Raw genomic sequence first — 11,190 nt, 5'->3', positions numbered from 1 at the left:
CACATAACCCGCACTATACGCGGGATTCTTCATTATAATTTAATTTCAAAAACATAAATGCATATCATCTTACTTTTCATTATAAGTTAAAATAGGTGTGTGCAAAAATCTATCACGCATCTTTTAATGAAAATGCATACTAAATGTTATACACTAGTACATTACTGAACATGTACTTTTTCTTTTTTGAAGTGTACCAAACATGTACTTAATGAAAAGTATAAAAGAAAAAAAAAATAGCAAGAAGAAAACTTGAATTCTGATTATCAAAATATTAATAAAAAAATAGTAGGAAACTCTGATATTGTTGATGTGATACTTATTATATTTCAATACAAATAAAATCCATAAAGTTCTAATCATTTCAGAAAAAATACATAGTAAAATAAACAAAATCTTACAAAGAATATATATCATTCCTTCTTTTCGAAATAGTAGTCATTATTTTCTCATTAAAACAAATCAACCATGGAATGGTATGCTCCATCGTTACAACGTCTGAGATACAATCAAAATAAAATCTTCACTCGGTAAACAAAATATTCTCTCTTCTTCTTAATACAAAATAAAACACATATTTCACTCAATATTTGATGCAATCAAATAATTCTCTTCAATACTTTCAAAAAAAAATGCTAGAAAAGTGAATCACAAAAAAAAAAAAAAAAAAATCCAATAAAATATTCAAATGAATTAAACCATAAAATCTTATTGGTGATACCTATTATATTTCAATACAAAGAAACTATCTAGAGAAACAAACATAAAAATAATCAATTTACTATCATGAAAAATTTATACATAGATACACAAAGATAAATCCAAGTAACAAAATTTTCAATTAAATAGAAACCCTAGATGGAATCAAATACAGTGCAAAAATAAACAAAATCGTTTTATTTTATAAGTACATAATAAAACAAAATATTGCTCTCAGCATTTAACGCGATCAAATAAATCCTCTCAGATTCAATGTTTAATTATCTCTTTAGTGTTTCGAAAGAGTTTCTATTCTTTTTCTTCTTCTTTTTTAGCGCACAAAAATCAAATAAACACATTATAATCTTCATTAGCCCACTAAAAATCCAAACAATTTATTATCTTAATTCAGAAGTTGCAATTTTCATCAAAGAACAAACTAAAAAAATAAACAACCTACAAACACAGTTAATACTCAATTACAATTGTTTGGAGAGAGTTGTGTTATTCTTATTAAGGGTTTGATTACAGTTTTTGAAAGGTTAAGAATAAGAATTACTTCGGGATTGAATTTTTAGGTTATTATTGTTGAAGAGTGGAGAGAGAAAAAAAAAAAAAAAACAAAACAAAACAAAAAACAAAGTTAATTCTTGAAGTTGTAGTTTTTCTCTAATAAAAAACATACACATGGAAGATAAGAAGAAGAATTACTTCGGGTTGATTTTTTAGGTTGTTATCTTTGAAGAGTTGGGAAAGAGATGTGGGAAGGAAAAAAAAAAAAAAAAAAAGTTAAATGAGAGAGAGAGAGAGAAAATCTGAAATAATTGGGAGATCTTTATTTTGTTTATGTTGTAGATAATTTATTATTAATCAAATTGTTTTTTAATGACTTATTATTTAGAAAAAAAAAACAATTCTTATTTTATAAATTATCTATTATTACATGCACAAAGTATATGTAGAAAAAAAAAATCGTCTTCTCTAACCTTTTCTAAATTTGAATTTAAAATATTAAAGTGACTGAAAGTATTAATACATAATAATTTGATTGTATTATTTGTTTCCTTATTTGATTTGGACATTAATAATATTTAATATTGTGCATTAAATGTTTGAATTTAATGAAATCACATATAAGGAAAATTATTGAAATATAATTAAATGCCTTTAATTAAGCTAATTTAATGACCGGTTTACTATTGAAAAATTAGTTCACTCTTAAAGAACCGATTCAAAAATTATGCCTTAAAAAACCGATTTATCCTTTAAAAAAAATGGTTCACGCCACATGTCGCAATATTAAGGCATTTCTGAGAGTAATTCGGCTTTTATATATATATATATATATATATATATATATATATACCCGATTCTGGTAACCCAGTAAAAATCGGGTCCCAAAAACTATGTATCAGAATCGGAACCGGCTCTCCGGTTTCTCGATAATTTTTGACACCCCTATTGTTTAGGAAACCCTTTTTGTGGGTTTCTTAAAGGCAAACCTTGATGTTGCTGTTATATATATATATATATATATATATATATATATATATATATATATTGTTGCTTCAGCTGTCATTATTGACTATTTGGGTCTTATAATGGCTATGAGCACTCATAGACTAACACTGCATGTAGAAATATATGATGGGAGAAAGAGATAAGAAAGAGCGGAAGCGTAGAGAAAGTGATGTGCTATATCTTGTATATTAAAATATATGAAACAATAGTACATATGTCGCTATAAATAGAAAGAGTATAAGAAATGAGCAAACAAACCCCTAAACTAAGGTAGAGAATACACCTAACAAGAAAACTAAATAAATAATAATATTGAGAATATACTAACATCTCCCTTCAAATTCAAGCTTTCACTCAACCTTGAGTTTGGTAAAGAAAGGGATTTTTTTTCTTCGCCGAAGGTGGTAGAGGCACTGCAAAAAATTTCGACTTTTATGACGCGTCTACAGTATCTATTTTTTTAAAATGTCACCAATTGGTGATGTGTTAATTTTTAACACATCACTAAATTTTTTCGTGGCGGGTTAAAGTTTGCACATCACCAATTAGTGACGTGTGAACTTTAAAACTTAACTAAATAGTGGCGTATTAGATATCAACACATCACCTTCTTAAAAAACCATTAAAAAATATTTTAGAAAAGGAAAAAACAAAACAAAACAAAAATAAAATACAAATAAATTGTAACGTGTGAATAGTATGTCTTCAATTGGTGACATGCACTGTGGCATGCAACAAGTAGTGACATGCCGCTATGGCACGTCACTATTTGTTGACGTGTGCTGGTTCCCCACACGTCACCACTAGGTTTGCATGGGGAACCAATGCGTGCAGGCTTTTTTCTTCCTCTCTTATTCTCCTTTTCTTTTTCTCCTTTTTTCAGCTCAGTCTCTCCCTCTCCGGCACTGTCTCTCCCTCTCTAGCCGTCACTCTCTTTGTCACTGTCTCTCCCTCTTCGGCATTGTCTCTCCCTCTCCGACGGTCTCTCTCCCCCTTCGGCGGTCATTCTCTCCCTCTGATAATCTCTCTCAGTATCTCTCTCTTCGACAGATATGTGTATATATATTTAATTATTGTATATTAGTTTCAAATTTAATTTTTAGTTTAATTTTGTTGTATGGTAGGATTGCTATGAACATGAATTCATATATAATGTTGGGCTAGGCTATTTTATTTATTTATGCATTGTTTAATTTTTTTTAAGTGTCATATAATGCTAGGTTAGGCTATTTTATTTATTTATGAAAATGAATTATTTAATTTTTTAAAGTATCATAAATAATGCTAGGGTAGGCTATTTTATTTATTTATGAACATGAATTGTTTAATTTTTTAAAGTGTCATATATAATGCTAGGCTAGGCTATTTTAATTACGAACATGAATTGTTTAATTTTTTTAAGTGTCATATATAATTCTAGGCTAGGCTATTTTATTTATGAAAACAAATTATTTAATCTTTTTAAGTATCATATTTCATGATAGGCTATTAGCATAACTTTGGAGTATTATAGGATATATATAAGAGAATAACTTATATAATGCCCCCGGCTAGTTTATTTATTTATTCATAAATGATAATGTTAGGTTTCAATATAGCTTGATGTATTCCTATGTTCCTAGACGATAACTTCTATAAGGAGCTGGTGTAAACCAGCTCCTTTATGCCCACCAATCATAATTGGACACCTCATTATATCAGAAAAAACTTAAGTTTAAGAAAGAAAACACTACCACACCAAATTATACTAAAAATGAGAAGAAAAAAAAATTAAAAAACCAATTAATTTTTTTTTTTTTTAAAAAAAAAACAAAACAAAATTTAAAGGGGTGGCTGGCTGCCACCCTATCCTCCACTTGGGGTGGCCGGTAGCAACCCCATGGCCTGTCTGGGGTGGCCAGCAAGCCACCCCATGGCCTAGGGGCTGCCCACCGGCCACCCCCAGGCCATCTGGGGTGGCTGCGCGGCCACCCCAAGCAAATCTAAGGTGGCAGGCAAGCCACCCCACTTGACTATGGGTGGCTCGCTGGCCACCCCAAACAGGCCATGGGGTGGCTACCGGCCACCTCAAGTGGGGATAGGGTGGCAACCAGCCACGCCTTTAATTTTTGTTTTTCTTTTTTTTAAAAAAAAAAAAAAAAAATTAATTGGTTTTTTATTTATTTTTTTTCTTCTCATTTTTTATATAATCTAGTGTGGTAGTGTATTTTTTTCTTAAACTTAGGTTTTTCTGATATGCTAAGGTGTCTAATTATGATCGGTGGGCACAAAGGAGCTGGTTTAACTAACTCCTTATAGAAGTTATCCTCATGTTCCTAATGTAATCACACTATGAACAAGAGTTAGATGACAAAGTTTAGGGATTCGAAAGAATACAAGGACGAATGTAAGTCTTTCGTGGGCTTTGCAATTAGGAACTATAGAAGCGCTAATAATTTAATTCACTGCATCTATAAGACGTGTCTCCTATCGCCGAGTTTGGTATATGACCACTTGACAGGAGGGAAAGGAATAATGACCTCATACATAGACTGGTTTTATCACAGTGAGAAGCCTGTACGGGTTCTTACTAAAGGCTCTAATTCGAATGCTGCAACTGCAGATGTGGGTGCAAGCACAGAATAGGGTGAAAATATGCGTGCCATGTTGCATGATGTATTCAGCATGCACGAAGTCGGGGAAGGCAACTGTGACCCTCAAGTCGTGGTGTAGGGGGATACATAAATTGTTCATGAAGAAGTCAATGAGGATAGTGTACAAAAGTACTACGATTTGATTAAAAAAGCAGACAAGCCACTTCATGATAAGATCAAACATAGCAAACTGAGTGCTACTGTACATCTGTACAACATGAAGTATGTGAGTGGACTTAGTAACACGATATTCTCGTCTTTGCTTGAATTCATCAATCAGTTGTTGCAGATGGATGATAAAGCTTTGCCAGATAATACATATGAGGCCAAAAAGTTTCTCAGGAACATGAGACTCGGATATGAGAAGATTCCGACTTGTCGTAATGACTGTATGTTATTCTGGAAGGGCAATGCAGAGTTAGATTCATGTTCAGTTTGTGGAGAATCTAAGAGGAATGATGAAATTAATTTAGACGATGATGGTCAACCCATATCATCTAAGAGACGTCTGGTGAAGGTGTTGCAGTGGTTTTCACTCATACCACAACTACAAAGGCTATTTATGTCGTAGCATACCACGCTTCATATCTCGCTTTTCTTGTAGCAGGTCTTAATCTCATGCCTTCGTCATTCAACCCTTGGTTGTAGTTTTGAACTCTGAAACTAACGAACCCAACTAAGACTGGAATGACCGACTTGGTTCCAAAGGCTAAGGCAAAAGGGGTTTCGCCCATGGGTGTTCTCTCGATAGTCCTATATGACCAGAGCACTCTTGGTAGGAACTCCACCCAAGCTCCTTTTCTATCTTCTAGCTTCTTCTTCAATGTCTTCATCAGAGTCTTGTTGGTCGCTTCCACCTGTCCATTAGCCTAAGGTTGTCCTGGTGAGGAGAAATAGTTTTGGAAGTGCAATTTTTTGCACCATGCTCGAAATGGATCACAATCGAACGATTTCCCATTGTTTGTTATGAAAGCAACAGATCACCGACTTCCAAAGGAAACTTTTGATATTCCTGGTTGTGATTGTGGCTAGGGCTTCAACTTCAGCCCACCTCGTGAAGTAGTCAACTGAGACCATCGTGAATTTGCGACCTTTTCAACGAGCAAGGGTCCCACAATGTCGACTCCCCACTGCGCGAAGGGCCATGGTGATGAGACTGGGCTTAATTCTTCTGGGGGATTAGTAGTGACTTTGTCGAACCTCTGACATTTGTCGCTGTGCTTCACTATGTCGCTGGAGTCTTTGTTCATTCTGGGCCAGAAATACCCGGCTCTAATTGCCTTATGAGACAACATGTAACTCCCGAATTGGCTTCCACATACTCCCTTATGTATCTTCTGTAGCACATATTCTATTTCCCGACCGGATATACATTTGAGTAGGGGTAAGGTGTAGCCCGTTTTGTAGAGAATGTTTTCTTCCTCTATCTCGGATCTGAGTTGAGCCAGTGCATCCGCCCGAGTGTTATCTTCCCATGGCATCTTGGTGGTCACCGTCTGCTTGAAAGCTTCCTTTAATTGTTGCACCTTGGCAAGATACTGTTTTATCTTTTCGCCTCATGCCTCGTATTCTCCCTTGATGTGCCCTATCACTACCTAGGAGTCACTCCTTACCTCGAGGATCTTTGCTCCCATTTCCCGAGCCATTTGCATCCTGGCTATCATAGCTTCATAGCTTCATACTCAGCCTCGTTGTTGGTGATGGTGAAAGTCAACCGGATTGCAGACTCGAATACTCCTACTTTCGGGTTGGTTAACACCACACCTACTCCACTCCTCTTCTTCATGGACGAGTCATCTACATAGGCTACCCATGCCTCGTCAGGGGGAAACGTTTCCTCTTCTGGAAAGTTAAAAAATTCTACTACGAAATTTGCCAATGCTTGGACCTTTATTACCATCTTCGGGTGATACTCTATGTCGAACTCCCCGAGTTCGATTGCCCAGTTGATGAGTCGGCCCGAAATGTCAGGTTTCTGCAAGATTTTCTTCAAAGGACACTCGGTTAGAACCCTGATTGTGTGGGCCTAGAAATAGGCCTTAACCTTCTTGCCAACACTAATAATGCGAATGCTAACTTCTCTATCCGTGAGTACCTCTCTTCTACTTCGTGAAGGGCTCGGCTAGTGAAGTAGACCAGTTTCTGAATTCCCTGATCCTCTCGTATTAATGAGGAAATTACAGCCGACGAAAATATTGCTAAGTAAAGGAAAAGGACCTCGCCTTTGGATGGCCGGCTGAGTAATGGGGGACTCCCGAGATACTCCTTTAGCTCCCGGAAGGCTTTCTCGCAATCCTTCCAAACGAAAGCCTTCCTTAATACCTTGAAAAAGGGCAAACATTTGCCAATGGAGTGGGAGATAAACATGTTCACAAATCTAATGGTTGATTTGTAAGATGAAATTAACGAAATATGAGAAACATATTGCCACCATTCATTTCTCATTTTAAAAGAGAAATAATTGGTGTCAATAATTTGACTATCGTTTTCCCATTTTCTCTTATAAATTCAATAGATCAACCATTAGAACAGTAATGCTTATATAGATCTCACACATGGGCCCACAGATTCAATGACAATTTTTAAAAATGGAAAGGATGGGAAAAGGACCAGGAAAAAAAATGCAATTATTTTCCTAGAACAATATTCATTTCTAAATGAGATCATTTGTGATAGGTTTACCTGAGTCAATATTCCCTTTTAAAAAATTGTTTTACATTATTAAATATCATTTGATCTTTAAACAAATCCACAAGTCACGCCTCACTTTTATTTTAATCGAATTAAACATCTTTTTATTTTATTTTATCTGGTACCCAATTTTCTATAACCCTTTAAGTTTCTTTTGGCCAAAAGACAAAGATGGACAAATAGCAAATCAATATAAAAGAAATGACTTTGACCTCGGTAAGTATCTGAAAATTTCCTAATATCATGGTTTGAAATCATTTTATAACTTCTAGCCGAAAAAAATCATTTAATCTCCTCTTAAAAACACATATATTAATATTATTATTATTATTATTATTATTATTATTTCCTTCTGGATGGCTCTTTAAGATATACGAAAAGAGAGTATGCGATAATTGGGAGGCTAATGGATTTTATTTTTATTGTTTTCCTTTTTTCTGAAATCTTGATTGATTTGATGTGTATCCTCTTGCAAAATGAACAAAATATAAAAAATTAAAAATTAAAAAAAAAATTAAAAAAATAAAAAGAGAAAATTCACTTTACTCCATGCAATTTTAGAAATTTTTTCAATTCGAACCAGAATGTTTAAAAATTGGCAATGTACTCCCTAACGTTTCAAAAAATTTTAATTCAGACCCTCCATTACTAATTTCCGTCTAACTGGACGGAAATCATCCTACGTGCGTCTCACGTGAGATTTTGATACCCTCTATTTTAATTTTGCTCTCATTAAAACCTATAAAATTACATAATTACCCTCATTAAAACCTATGAAATTGAGAGTAATTACATAATTTAATAAGTTTTAATGAGGGCAAAATAAAAATAGAGGGCATCAAAATTTCAAGTGAGACGTACGTGGAATGATTTTCGTCAAATTAGACGAAAATTAGTAACGGATAATCTGAATTGAAAATTTTTGAAACATTAAGGGGTATATTGTCAATTTTTAAACATTGAAGTTGAAATTAAAAAATTCCTAAAATTTTAAGAGTAAAGTGAATTTAACCCTAAAAGATATTATAATAATTGATGAAAATAAAGTAATGTTGGACAACATGTTTACAATGTGTCTGTCATTATGGGTCGATCGAAAAGTAAGATGATGAAATGCAGGGAAACGCGTAAAACATGTCACTTTCGAGGCTATATAAGGGGAGCTCTAATCAGGTACGAGGGACTTTTGCTTCCTCCCCAAAACTCTATACTTCATGTTTCTTACCATTTCTCTTTTTTTGAAAACGTTTTGCTAACTTAAAGTACTGAAACTATTTCTTGTCGACTCACACCGACAAACTCTTTTGCTTACATATTTATGTTTTGCAAGTTAAAACACATCGATCATTGGTGCTCACCAAGCAAAAAACTGCATCAACAAAGATGTTTAAGGGCCATCTAAGATGGAAATTAACAACTCACATATATGATCCATATATAATATATAGTTATATCACCACATATATATATAAAAGAAAAATCAAGAGTCTAAGTTCTTGTATAATTATTATTTAGTAGAGAAGCAGGGGGTTTGTTTATGAGTTGCTTTCATTAAAGCATATAATATAAAATAATATTAATTACAGCACCAACTATTTGAAGGTCCCAAAAGTGGTTAAACGTGCATATCTTCCCTTCAAAGACAGGCAAAGTGCCATCACCTCATCCAATCAACTCCTTTCATTATTCTTCCATATGCCCACATCTGACACGCCACTCATATTCAGGATAAGGATCCCTATAATTTAAAATTACCTTAATTTAGGCCTTTTTTTTTTTTACAGAATAGTTTTAAAAATATTATTTATTAAAAAGGAGGTACGTTTTTTTAAAGAAAAAAAAAAAACAATTAGTACCACTTGATTTGTAATAAGCTCTACGTAGTTTCAAAATGAACTGAAATGTTTTGAAGTATGTCGAAAAGATAATTTACTTTCTAGAGTCAAATTTTGTTTATTGACTTAACCGATTTCATTAATATAACATTAACTTAAATAGGACAGTTAAATCATTGGACGGAATTTGACTGTAAGAAGTAAATTGTATTTTTAGTAGGACTGACAAAACATGAATCTGACAAATAAATAGGTACTCGTTTATCTTATGCATGTAACTATTTTTTATAACGCCTATATAAACTTTATTATAAAAAAAACATGCATAAGATAAATAGGTCGTAAATAGGTCATATCAAATACATGTTTTGTCGGCCCTAATTTTTAGCATATTTTAAGGACTTTTAAATTTATTTAATACTATAATGAACTAATTGCAAATCATGTCTAATTTAATAACTTTTTTGTTTTTGTTTTTTTTAGTGGATTCTCGTGTTCATGCTCTTGTCAGTGGTTTGCCTTAGTGGAGCAATTCTTCATTATCTTAATATGCGTATAATGTCTAGTTTTACTTAAAATATGAATGGGGTTGACTTTATTTTTTTCAACTATAAAAGATAGAGCGTGATAATTTTACTATTTTTTTACTGCAATTATAGTTGATATATTTTATAAGAGATTTCTTTTTTCTTTCTCTTTATCATTAGCTTTTCCAGTAATATTTTTGTAATTTTTTTTTTTTTAGCTGGAATAAGTAGATTCATAAATTTGGTTGGTGACTCTTAATTAACCATAAATTCCTTAGCTGTCGTCGTAGGTAGCCCAAAAAGATAGTATGTTGCCTTAAGAAAAAAAAAAAAAAAACTTCTACTATCAGGACTATCCTGATAACACTCATTTTGCAGCCTTCAATTACTATGTTATACATCATCAATTTAAGAAAAATGTAAAAATAAAATAAAAGTGAGAACAAAAAAAAAAAAAGCTTGTAGCTAGCAAGACCCAAGCTAGATCCACAGGGTGGGTTTGGCCGGACCCACGAGTCTAGCCGGTGGTGAACACCTCAAACCCCGCCAGCCGTGACCGGTCTCAAAATCCATTTCCAATGCCTCAAAATCCGTTTCTAATGCTCCAAAACTCGTTTTTAATGCCTCAAAACTCGTTTCTAATGCCTCAAAACTCGTTTTTGGATTCAAAACTAAAACCTAGAGGTGAAAAGTTAACCTTTTAGGGATTTTATCACCCTAAAATTTAGTGTATTTTGGTCCAACTTATTTTTGTGCATTTTTTATGTTTTTGTTTATGTGTCGGTTATTGATTGGGGGTTGTAAAAGATGTGTTATCAGGATAGTCCTGATAAAAGATTTTCTAAAAAAAAAAAAGATATGGATTTAACAAGTCAAGGCTGGTTGGATCCAGTTTGAAGGTGCAGCACCAAACTCCTGATAAAAGACTTAAAAAAAAAAAAAATGATATTGATTTAACAAGTCAAGGCTGGTTGGATCCAGTTTGAAGGTGCAGCACCAAACTCCTGATAAAAAAAAAAAAAAAAAAAAAAAGCCGCTTGAGTGATTGTGAATGAAATGGAGCAAGACTGTGAAGAAAGTAGCAATTTCTTTTTGCTTGGGAAAATACATGTAAATTGCATGTTATGTGTACCTAAAGTGCGATGAGAAATTGACAAGAATTATAGATTTGGTAGGATTTTCGAGAAATTGTAAACCTCTTATAAGCAGTTAGAGGTATTTTCGACTCTTACAAACACAAATTTGATAATTTACATGACAAATACCGAAGTCTACATTGCATCT

Source organism: Corylus avellana, chromosome ca1 (genome assembly GCF_901000735.1).
Source record: "Corylus avellana chromosome ca1, CavTom2PMs-1.0".
Taxonomy (NCBI): domain Eukaryota; kingdom Viridiplantae; phylum Streptophyta; class Magnoliopsida; order Fagales; family Betulaceae; genus Corylus; species Corylus avellana.
Note: the sequence above shows the minus strand (reverse complement) of the source record.